The sequence below is a fragment of the Cricetulus griseus genome, chromosome 7 (assembly GCF_003668045.3).
Source record: "Cricetulus griseus strain 17A/GY chromosome 7, alternate assembly CriGri-PICRH-1.0, whole genome shotgun sequence".
Lineage (NCBI taxonomy): Eukaryota > Metazoa > Chordata > Mammalia > Rodentia > Cricetidae > Cricetulus > Cricetulus griseus.
Genome location: NC_048600.1, coordinates 25123867 through 25134583, shown reverse-complemented (window position 1 = coordinate 25134583; position 10717 = coordinate 25123867). Strand labels below are relative to the sequence as shown.

At 45.0% G+C, this 10717-nt stretch overlaps 1 pseudogene; it reads left to right on the top strand.

The window, feature by feature from the left end:
* The first annotated feature begins 7487 nt into the window (after positions 1-7487).
* LOC113836586 lies at positions 7488-8184 on the top strand (annotated as a pseudogene).
* The last annotated feature ends 2533 nt before the right edge of the window (positions 8185-10717 follow it).

Sequence of the window (10717 nt, the reverse complement as noted above, 5' to 3'; positions counted from 1 at the left end):
CAGATGGTGTTGGAGGTAAGAGTGGAAGACCCAGCCCTTTGGCTCTTGGTGCCAAATAAAAGCTCTCTTGCTTAGCGCTGGGGTTCCTCTCTACAAAGACACTTGTCATGAAGGAGCCCTGTCATACCCTAGGGATTTCAGAAGGACAGAGAGGAACACATGAAAAGTGTGTCAGATGAAAAAAACAATAGCTAGCAAGAAATAAAATAAAAATTCAGACAGCATCCAGGATGAGACAATGATGGGGAGAGAGAGGGAGGAGATGGGGAAGTTCGTGGAAAGATGGAGGGTTGAGAGTGTGAGTGTTCCAAACTGAGGTTGGGTTTCCCATCTCTCTACCGGGAACACCAGTCTCTCTACTCTCACTCCCTTCACCAGTCCTGATAAGGGGGCACCATGGTTTCTCTCCATTCATCGGGAGTCAAGTATGAAATCTGAAAAGACCCTGCTGGCCCCTCACAGCTCCTCCCTTCTCAATGGCTCAACAGACCCTGCAGGCCCCTCCCATCCATCCTCTCCTCTGCTTTACACAGGGTAGGCTGTGCACTCTCTTCTGCATTACACGGGCAGGCTGTGTGCAAGAAAGCAAGAGGAAAAATGCTGGCCGATTTCCCCTTTCCCCCACAACCTAGATTCTCAGTATCTTCTTAGCCCTTGGCCTTGGTGAGCTCAGACTATCCTGTTGTCCCATTGGCATGGCCATAGCCACCTTTTCCTTCTCTCATTCCATTCTGTTTTCAGACTTCAAGCATCAACTGTAACCAATTCCTTGGGTTAAATCCCTCCTGATTCAAATGATTTTGCTTCTCTTAAAGACACACAGGCATCATTTTAAACCACAGAAAGCCACATGTTCTAAAGCCCTAAAAACAATACAAGACAGGATTCAACTTTTAAAATACCTGCCCTTGAGGAAGGATGCCCTATCAGATGTATAATTTAACAGTAAAAAATGCTGTTTGAATAGAAGTTAAAGTGTTTACAGGCAAGGAGGTCATCTTCAAAGAACCATTCTGTTTCCTTAAAAGTTTTTCACAATGACTTAAGATGCATTATCATGCACAAGTCCATCAATATTTAATTTTCTTCTTTAAAAAAATCCTCTTCGGGATTAACATTACAAAGAAAAAAGGCTTTTATGCCAAGGGGATAAAAAACCATATCTCTAGTAATGTGGTTGGTTTTGCTGATATGTGTATTAGCACAGCGAGGGCCAGGGGAGGTGATTTAGATGACTGTATCTCTTTCTGAATCCCTGCCCCTTCCTTCTTTCACAAGCAAAACTTGCTGCTATCAGCAGGAAGACAGAGTATAAAACTCTGCAACAGCAGGGGATGTTCCCAAGTGTTTGGTTACTCGTTGGGTGTCTGCAAAAGAGGGGGGTGTCGAAGAATTTCAATGCTTAGGAGGGGCTCTGCAAACTTACATGTGATTCCTCGGACAAGCTAACACTTTGCTAGATGATTAGGCAGAAGAATTCCATGAGTTAGTCCCCTTCTGTTTGCCACCACACTCAGAGCCAATTTGTAGCCTCCCCTAAGTGCTAAGTTTTAATAGACACATTTGTTCTTAATAATTAATCCTTTCTTGAAGTGCTTTGATTTACTGATTCATATTCAGCTAAGTATAAACTTGGCGACTCTAAGGCTAGGGTATCAATGCAAAGAGATCATGTGATATTCAGGTCCCCTGAGACTCCAGGGTGTGGAGTGTTGTAGGCAGTGGTATGTTGTAACACTCCATGAGGTGAGTGACATCATTTGTTTCAAAAGATATACACATAGCCATAGTGAAAATGTGTCCTGTGTCCTGTGCGTTGGTCCTCAGGAGCACCTTTGGCTCACAGTGTTTTGCCCCTCGGGATTAAGTTATCCCTTTTGGAGGAATCCTGAAGCCCTTTCCTGCAAGCACAGCTGCACTGCAGCCTGACTTGGGCTTTCCCTTCATTGTCTCTGCAGGACACAGGTGATCTCCTCCTGGATCTACAGTCCCAGGTGGGTTCTGAGCTTCACAGACCAGGACCTCAGCCCCAGTGTGAGTGCCCAACCTAAGAAACCTCTCAAGGCAGGCATATTGCTTCAACAGGACTGAGTTGAGCTGAGCTGATAATTTATGGAGTCTAGTTCATGCCTCCAGCCAAACTACAAAAGGCAACAATTCCCCCAGTCCTGTGCTCCATGACCATTTCAGGACAGCTCAGCATTCACTCCGCCGATCCACAGCAGCCTGTGTTCGGATTGATGCCACTTATATTTTCTCTTCTCTTCTTGGCTTTCTTCCTGCAAGAATTACGCAATCTCCTGTCCTCCTCTTACCTCCTCCTCCTGTGCTGCACTGTACCTCCAACTCTGAAAAGCTATGAATACAAAAAGACAGCCAGCACTCCAGGATCCTGTTACTAATTCAACACATGCATATCTTTCTTTCTGGGAGGGTTGCAGACTTGCATTTTCTTGAGAACAACAGGGAAGCCAAAGAAGGCTTCTCCCTGCAGACAAATGCCATCTCAGAAACCTGAAGGGCCTTTAAGAGGCTCACTCCAACTTTTGCCATCCATTCTAGGAGCAGGAACATAAAGGATACTACACGGACGACATACATTAGAAATGTAGCTTCCATTTAGCAACCTCAAACCAGCAGGTCCCCCTCTCCTCAGCCAAGTTTCTTCCTTTGCAAAATAAGGTCATCACTATCAATGGGCCAGTGTTTAGGGAAGATTGTTAAGATAGTGCCTCACAGAGGCCAGACCTCAAGGGTCAGGGACAAGTAGCAATAGAAACATTTTTTTTTTTGGGTGATTTAGATGACTGTAATCTTGTAATCTTAACCTGTAGCTTATCCGAATCTGTGCCCTGTGTGAAGGCAGGGTCCTTAAAGAGGTAATCAAGTTTAAATGATTTGATTAGGCTGGGGTCCTAATTCTGTAGGAACAGTGCTCCTGTATAAAAGAAGAATTTGAGTTGGGGATGAGCTTGGTCAGTAGAGTACCTAACTAGCATGTAATATCTCCTGAGTTCTAGCCCAGGACCACATGCACCAGGGAAATCTAAGCCATCTGAATGCTGAAGCAGGGGAATGAGAAGTTCATAGTCATCATCCAGCCCCAAGGCAAATTAGAGGCCATTTTGGGACTATGTGAGATCACGAAAAACTAAGCAAAACACACAAGGGGTGGGGCTAGGGGTGGAGTTCTTGGAAGAAAGTATCAATGAGGAATTGTCACGCTTGCTTGCCTTATTGATGGGAAGACCCAGCCTGAGAGTGGGTGTCACCATTTCTGAGTTTTAGGCCCTAAACTAGAGTATAGAAAGCCAGATCTCTCTGTCCTTGATTGTGGATGTGATGTGACTATCTGCCTGAGTTCTTGCCCTAACTTCTAGTCCACGACGGAGTGGGACCTGGACATCTATGCCTTTGAGTGGGGTATGTAACCTAATGATGGGTACTCTAGTGGGTGTGCAATTAGCGCATTAATGGATGTTCCATACCTACTATGTGCACTCATACTCGTGACCACAAACCCATGTGCAAGCTGCCTCCCTGTGCTCCACCAGTTTCCTCAATCTCTCACCAAGCTCTGAATGACCAGTGTCTCTTTTCTTAAGTCAGACTGCACGTAAACTGGGGTTGTGCATCAGCACCACCAGCCCAGGCACCTGGGTACATCTTATTTACTTTGTAATTTCCCCAGTTTATCTGTTTAACCATCCAGAGGGCTTAACCACACAGAGGGCAGACTTGTCTGGTATAGCCAAAGTGTAATTTCTGAAATAGCAATAATAAAAATAATTATCAATAAAAGGAAAAATTTTTGTTTTGAAAATAACTGGGTACCTATCTCGAATATCGAGAGCCATGGAGAACTCACGCTGTCTTTATATGGAAGCCATAGTAATCTCCCTCATTGTGTGCTGCACGAATAGAGGTACCTGACCTATTCATACTTCTGCTACCTACAAAACCTGCTTTCTACTTAGGTCCTTCGGTCCCATCAGACTTCCAGCCCAGAAAGCCTCTTGTTCCACAAACCAACCTGAAAACCACTCTCTCTTGTTCTCTTAGCATGGATGTCTGAACCTCCACAGACACCAAGATCCACAGCTGTTCAATTCTCTTATATAAAATCATGACATATTTGCACATAAACTATACATATCTCCCATAATTCCTAAGTCACTCCTACATGAATTTTAACACCCAATACAGTGTAAATGCCGTGAAAGTAATTGCTGTATTGTTTAAGGAATAAGAAAATAGTCTATACATGTTCAATGCAGAAGTAATTCTTTTCCCCAAACACTGACTGCTAGTGAATCTGCAGATCCCAATCTGTGAATACGAGGGCCAACTGTATTTGCTTTATCTCTGCCCCATCCTTCTGCCATCCTGAGAATTATGAGTGTGTCTCACTCCCACGTGTGTTGCCTGTACTCAGCCTGGCATCTGCACATTCTAGGTGTTCAGTGAATGTCTGTTTACTGAATGAGTGAATCATGCTAAAGGTTACTTACTGGTGCTTTACAGTTTTCAGTACACTTTGAAAGGCCAGTGGTAGAGGGAGAGAGGGAAAGGGGGAGAGGAAAGATCATGCAGATGTCAGGGATTTTCTACTGAGGGAGGTTTTCTACTGAGAGGGGGGGTGCCTATCAGTGTTGACTCAACTCTCAAGGAGTTACTGCTCTCTCAGGGCCTGCAATGGGGATGGAGCTGTTGGGGGAACACCGTGGTTTTGATTTCAGACAGAAGCAGATACACACATACCTACATCTGGGAACAGAGGCAGGTCAGCTTCACCCAGAGTAATTAAGAACACCATGATCTTGGCAGAACCAACTGGAACCTTGAACACTAAGCCTGGCATAATAGACAGGTGTGTCTGTGGCTCTCAAAGGGGCAGGTAGAGCTACCTCCTCTGTTAAGTACAGGCCGCTTTCCTGAATAGAACATATCCTGAGAGTTAAAGGCCATCCTTTCTATTTATTCAAACTCTGGTCTCTGAGTTCTTCATCCCTATTCTGAGCTCTGAACTCATTGCCAAGACTTCTGGTGAAGCCATTTGGACACGGAGAGGGCCAAGCAGAAGGAGAGCTGGCTTCCAAGCAGTTACTGAGAAAGATCTCCTTGCCTGAGCCCCAGGAGGCTAATGGAATGGTCAAGAACAGGCATTGAGCCAGCCTAATCTACTGTCCACCCTGCTCTATCTCTGGACATTCACCCAGCATTCCTGCTTGTGGTGACAGCCTGAAATACCACCCGCCCCCACATTCTGTCTCTGGAATCATTCCAGGCTGTCTCCGGTGTGCCTGCATAGCTCTTGCTTCTATCCCACTCTCTTTCCAGGTTTCACAATCCCCTTTGGCTTCATCCCCCTTTGGCTCCAATTCTTAGTGAACTCCTGTGGATCAGCAACTTGAGTTCAGATTAGCAGGCTCAGCTTCTACCTTCAGTAGCCACCACCTACCCCTTTCCCCAGCTCATACCCACCCTGGGTTTCTAACCCACAAGGGAATGCATCCTGCAGTCTATGCCTTTGGACTTGATATACTGAAAGCACAGATGAGGGTGGAGAGTCAGTCATCTCATAGTCAGGGATTGGTCTTTCTTTCTTTTCTTCCTTTCTTTCAGTTATTATTTGTCTGTCTGCCTTCCTTCCTTCCTTTCTTCGAGACACTAATACAAGGGCAATCAGGTCTCCCTTGGTTCTCAGACTTATTAATAGAAGAATTTAAGAATGGACTCAAATGCAAGAACAATTTTATGATAGTCTAAAAGACAAACCCTGAGGCAGACAAGATGTAAACTTCAGCTGCTGGTCAGAGGATGATGACCAGAGAGGAGGGGAAAAGCCATAGCTAGTAAGCTGGTGCAGAGGACAGCACATGCAAGACACACAGCCACATGGGAAGGTTTCGGTAAAGAGTGAGGAAGCTGCCTTAGTCAGGGTTTCCATTGCTTTGACAACATGACTATAAAGCAAGTTGGGGAGGAATGGGTCTATTTGGTGTCCATTTCTACATTTAAGTCCACCACTGAAGGAAGTTAGGGCAGGAATTCAAACAGGGTGGGATTCCAGAGGCCAGAGCTGATACAGGAGCCATGGAGGGGTGCTGCTTACTGGCTTGCTCAGCCTGCTTTCTTATCGAACCCAGGACAGAAAAGTGAAGCACTTTCTGTGTTCTGTGTGAGCTCTCTGAGATAAGTAATAATTTGAGTGCTTTTGTGTTCTTGAAGTGTAATCAGTTCATGGAATATTTTATTCCAGAGAGGCAGGGGTGGGAGCATGCTAGAGGAATCCTGGTCTAATGTTTACATGTGAATGATAGGTATGCATGTTATGCATGAGACTATGACAAAGACACCATCTTTCACTCAATAAGGAATTTGTTTACTAAATACCTACGACATTCACAAAAGGGCTCTGAGTGGTTAAGAGAATGGACTTTGGATAAAGACAGTCCCAGGTTCAAGGGCTCCTATCATGTTCAGCCAGGACACTGCTGATAACTTTGTTATTAAAGACTTAGTTTACCTGCCAGAAGATTTGACTAGCATGATATCATGTGACAAATAATAACGTGGACATAGTGAAAATTGAGCCATTAGGCGATATTTGTATTATAAGAGCACACAAGAGTATATTTACACAAACCAAGATAGGCACGATGTACTGAGGTAACATATCTTGTGGGCCTACCTGTCCATCCCTACCAAATCTTCTTATGTAATCAATGGCTGTATCTACTTGAGAGATCTTCCAGAACTTCTCACATAGCAACACTCCATAAATGTCACTTGTATTTGTGTGTAATCTCAGATTGTCAGCACCATGGGTAGACGAGGCATACATGTATATTTAGGTGTTAACACATAGGCACAGCAATCAGCCTATTAAAATGCTGCATTGGAAGCCTAGAACTTGAGAAAGTGTTTACATTGCCTGTTGTGATGGCATCCACAGTGAAAAGTGTGCATGCTGCATTCACAGAAAAGGCTATAGTAAAGTTTTGCAAAGCAACACAAGTGAAGATTGTCTACACACCTAGTTTCACTGTGTATTTAATTTTAAATTATTTTTTGACTGTTGCACTTTCAAAAACTGTTTGCTGTTACCAAATTTTCACCACCCCCCCCCCTCCAAATTCAGAAATCCATTCTCTTTACAATTCTGTGAGCTAGCAGCTGAAAATTAAGATATTTGTATGGCTGCACTCCTTCCAGGGTCTCTCAGAGTATGTCTTCCCTGCATTTTCCAGCTTCTGCTGGGCTCAGGAGCCCCTGAGCTTTTGGCAACAGCATCCCCATCTCTTCTCTGTCTGTCTGAAGCCTCAGCAGAGTCTGCCATAGCAACTGTTTTTCTCTCAACAGTCCCTTGCGAACAATGCAGGTTTTTCTTTGGGTCATGTGCTTCATGATTCTTCCACTTGTCCAAGTCACCTGCAAACAAGAGCGGGACCCTTGTGGCTCTTGGTCTACACAGCACAATAATGTCCTCATTTGCCAGGAACTTGAGGAAAGGAAGTGTGTCACCAGGTCCAGTCCCCGAGGGCCTGATCTGTGTCTACAGCATGGGGTTCTACCTCTTTGCACACAGGGCACTGATGGCCCTGAAGGCCAAGGGAATCTGGCCTGAAATCAATATCAACCTGAAAAACCAGCCCTAGTGGTCCTTCAAGAAGAGTCCATCAGGGCCAGCTGGTATCCGAATCCATCATCACTTGTGAGGAGCTGGGTGAGGCATAATTGGAGAAGTTTTTTGCACATGACCCTTATGAGAAAGGTTGCCAGAAGATGACCTTTGAGATAATCTCTAAGGTGACACCTTTGGTTACAAGCTTTACTGGGCTGAAGAAGAAGAGAGGAGACATTTTTGATGTAAAAGAAGAATTGAGAAAAGAATTCCTCAATCTAGAGGAGGGTATGACTAATCAGAAGGCAGCCTCTTTTGGTGGGGATTTTCTCTGTGTGATTGATTACCTCATGTGGTCTTGGTTTCAACCACTGGAAGCATTGGAACTCAATGAGTGTGTTGCCCACACTCCAAAATTGAAGCTCTGGGTGGCAGCCATGCAGGCAAACCCCATAGTATCATCCCTATCATGGTTTGTTAAGTCTCTACCTGTGACTTTGGGCTCTGCAGGGCAGGAGTCCTCAGTGAGTGATGTTTTCCTCTACTGTTATGAATAACAAGCTTTCATTCTTCTACTCTCCACCATTCCCACTGCCCGGTTGCAAAGCTGTTTCTGCATTTGTTGCAGAGAAGCCTGGAGACCCATCCCAACCAGGGTTGTCCAGGGTGTTAGGTTCTCCTCTGTATCTATGATAAAATATCAGGATGAAAAAGAACTTAAGAGGGAAGGCATTTGTTTTAGCCTACAGTTCCAGAGAACTAGAGAGACCATGGTGGTGAGGCAGGGGTGGCTACAGCATGGTAGCAGAGACAGGAAGCTGGCTTGTCACACGTTCATCCACACACAGAAATGAGAGGGGGGAAAGGAGGGAGGGAGGGAGGGAGGGAGAGACAGAGACAGAGACAGAGAGACAGAGAGAGAGAGAGAGAGAGAGAGAGAGAGAGAGAGAGAGAGAGAGAGCAGGAATTGGAGTGTGTCTATGAGGGATCAGAGGCTCTTTCCAGAGACACAGTTTCTTTAGCAAGGCCTTAACTCCTAAATATTACATTATCTCCTCAAACATCATCACCAACCAGGAACTGAGAGTTCAAATACAGGAGCCTATGGTGGACAGTTCTTTTGTTTTGTTTTGTTTTGTTTAAATTAGAAACAAGCTTACTTCACATGTCAATCCCAGCTCTCTCTCCCTCCTCTCCTTCCTTACCCCACAAACCTCCCCAATCCCCACCCCATCCTCCTTCCACTCCCCAGGGAGGGTGACACCCTCCTTCGGAGATCTGCAGTCTATCATATCATTCAGGGCTGGGTCTAGGCCCTCCACCCTGTGTCCAGGCTGAGAGAGCATCGGTGGACAGTTCTTATTTAAACCCCAATACTAAGAGAAACAGAACTGGTAGGACACCTTTGTCCATGTATAGTGGTTTGAATACAAATGACCCCATAGGGTCATGTATTTGAACACCTGGTCCCCAGTTAGTGGCATTGTTTTGGGAGAGCTGAGTGGCACGCTGGGCAGCTTGCGAGAGCCGAAGGCCTTACCCTACTGTCCATTTTTCTCTCTCTGCTTTTTGCTTGTGTTCAAGCTGTGGGCACTTAACATCTTGCTCCAGCCCCCATGCCTGCTGCCTCTGTCTTTCCATCATGGATTCTCACCCTCATGAACCCCAAGACAAAATAAACTGTTTTTCCTATAAGTTGCCTTGGTCCTGGCATTCCATCACAGAAACAGAAAAGTAATTAAGATACAATGCAAAGTTGTGTGTGTGTGTGTGTGTGTGTGTGTGTGTGTGTGTGTGTGTGTGTGTAAAACAATACATAGGTAAAGCAAAATGTACTTTAACACTGTGTTAACAATATATTGAAGATACATGTATCAAAGCCTGTAACCCAGGCCAGCCTTGTTGGAAAGCAGATAGGCTCTTTATGCTACAGTCTTGAGGCACAGCCCATTCTTTGGAAAACACCAGGATTCTATTCTTCAGGCCTTCTGCCTATTGGACGAGGCACCTTCTCAGGGTGACTTTCGGTCAAACAGCTGCAGATGATGATCACACTGACCAAGCATCTTTGCAACACCTTCTAAACTAGGAATTGGCCAAACACTTGGGTCCACAGCCTCATCAACCTGACCCCCACAGTTAAGAACCATCCAGACCTAAGAGTGACGATGAAGGTTCACTCAGCCCTGAACAGAACAGCTTGGAGCAGATGACAAGAGCCAGTGTCTATGTTCAGTGTGTCCTGGCTTGCTTCATTTTCTCTAGCACTCCTCCACCTCTCAGTTCAGATTCCTGTCTCTGGGCTCCATTTATCCCACTGAGCAGTATTCTGAGCTGGCATCCCTGCTCTTGCACAGCTTTGTGGGGTGGGGAGTGGGGGGCTTGATTTCGCTATAATAAGTAAGCCTCTCTGAATGGAAGACCTTTCAGGAAGATACCTATGGAGGCGACTGACTGGGAAGAGAAATATCTGCATATGTGATATAAGCTAAACTAGGCAATGAAGCAGGTCAGACATAAGCCAGTAGCAAACAGAAGGCCTATGGAACAGCACACTTCCAACCCCATGAGTCAGTTGAGTTACCTGAGGAACAAATTGAACACCGACAGAATGAGAGGATGTAATGAGCACACACAGATGCCACTTGCATACTCTACAGATGGCAGCTTTTCTTTTTCCTCCCAAACATTTTGTTTTCTTTAGCCCTAATGTCTTCCTGATATTTCAGATTCATGCTGGGACTTTTTAGTGAAATGAAATTACAGAGGCTTAAAATTACATCAATAATTATACTCTGCTCAGACTAGAAGGATGGCGTGTTCCAAGATGCTAGCAGGACCTCTCTCAACAGTGGGAAAGCAATTTCTCCGTGTGGAGTAATTATATGTGGAACATTCTAGCAAGAGAGTCAGAGGAGAGATGTGTGGGAGAGGAAGGTCACTGAGACCTGGGGAATTTCATCTCTTCATCAGTTAACTTGTGACAGAGTGGAGGCTTCAGTATTTTTTTTTTTAAGCTGGAAATGACAATATGGTCACCACACAGGCTTGAGGTGATTAAATGTGAAGTGTTTCATGCTTGTTAAGAAT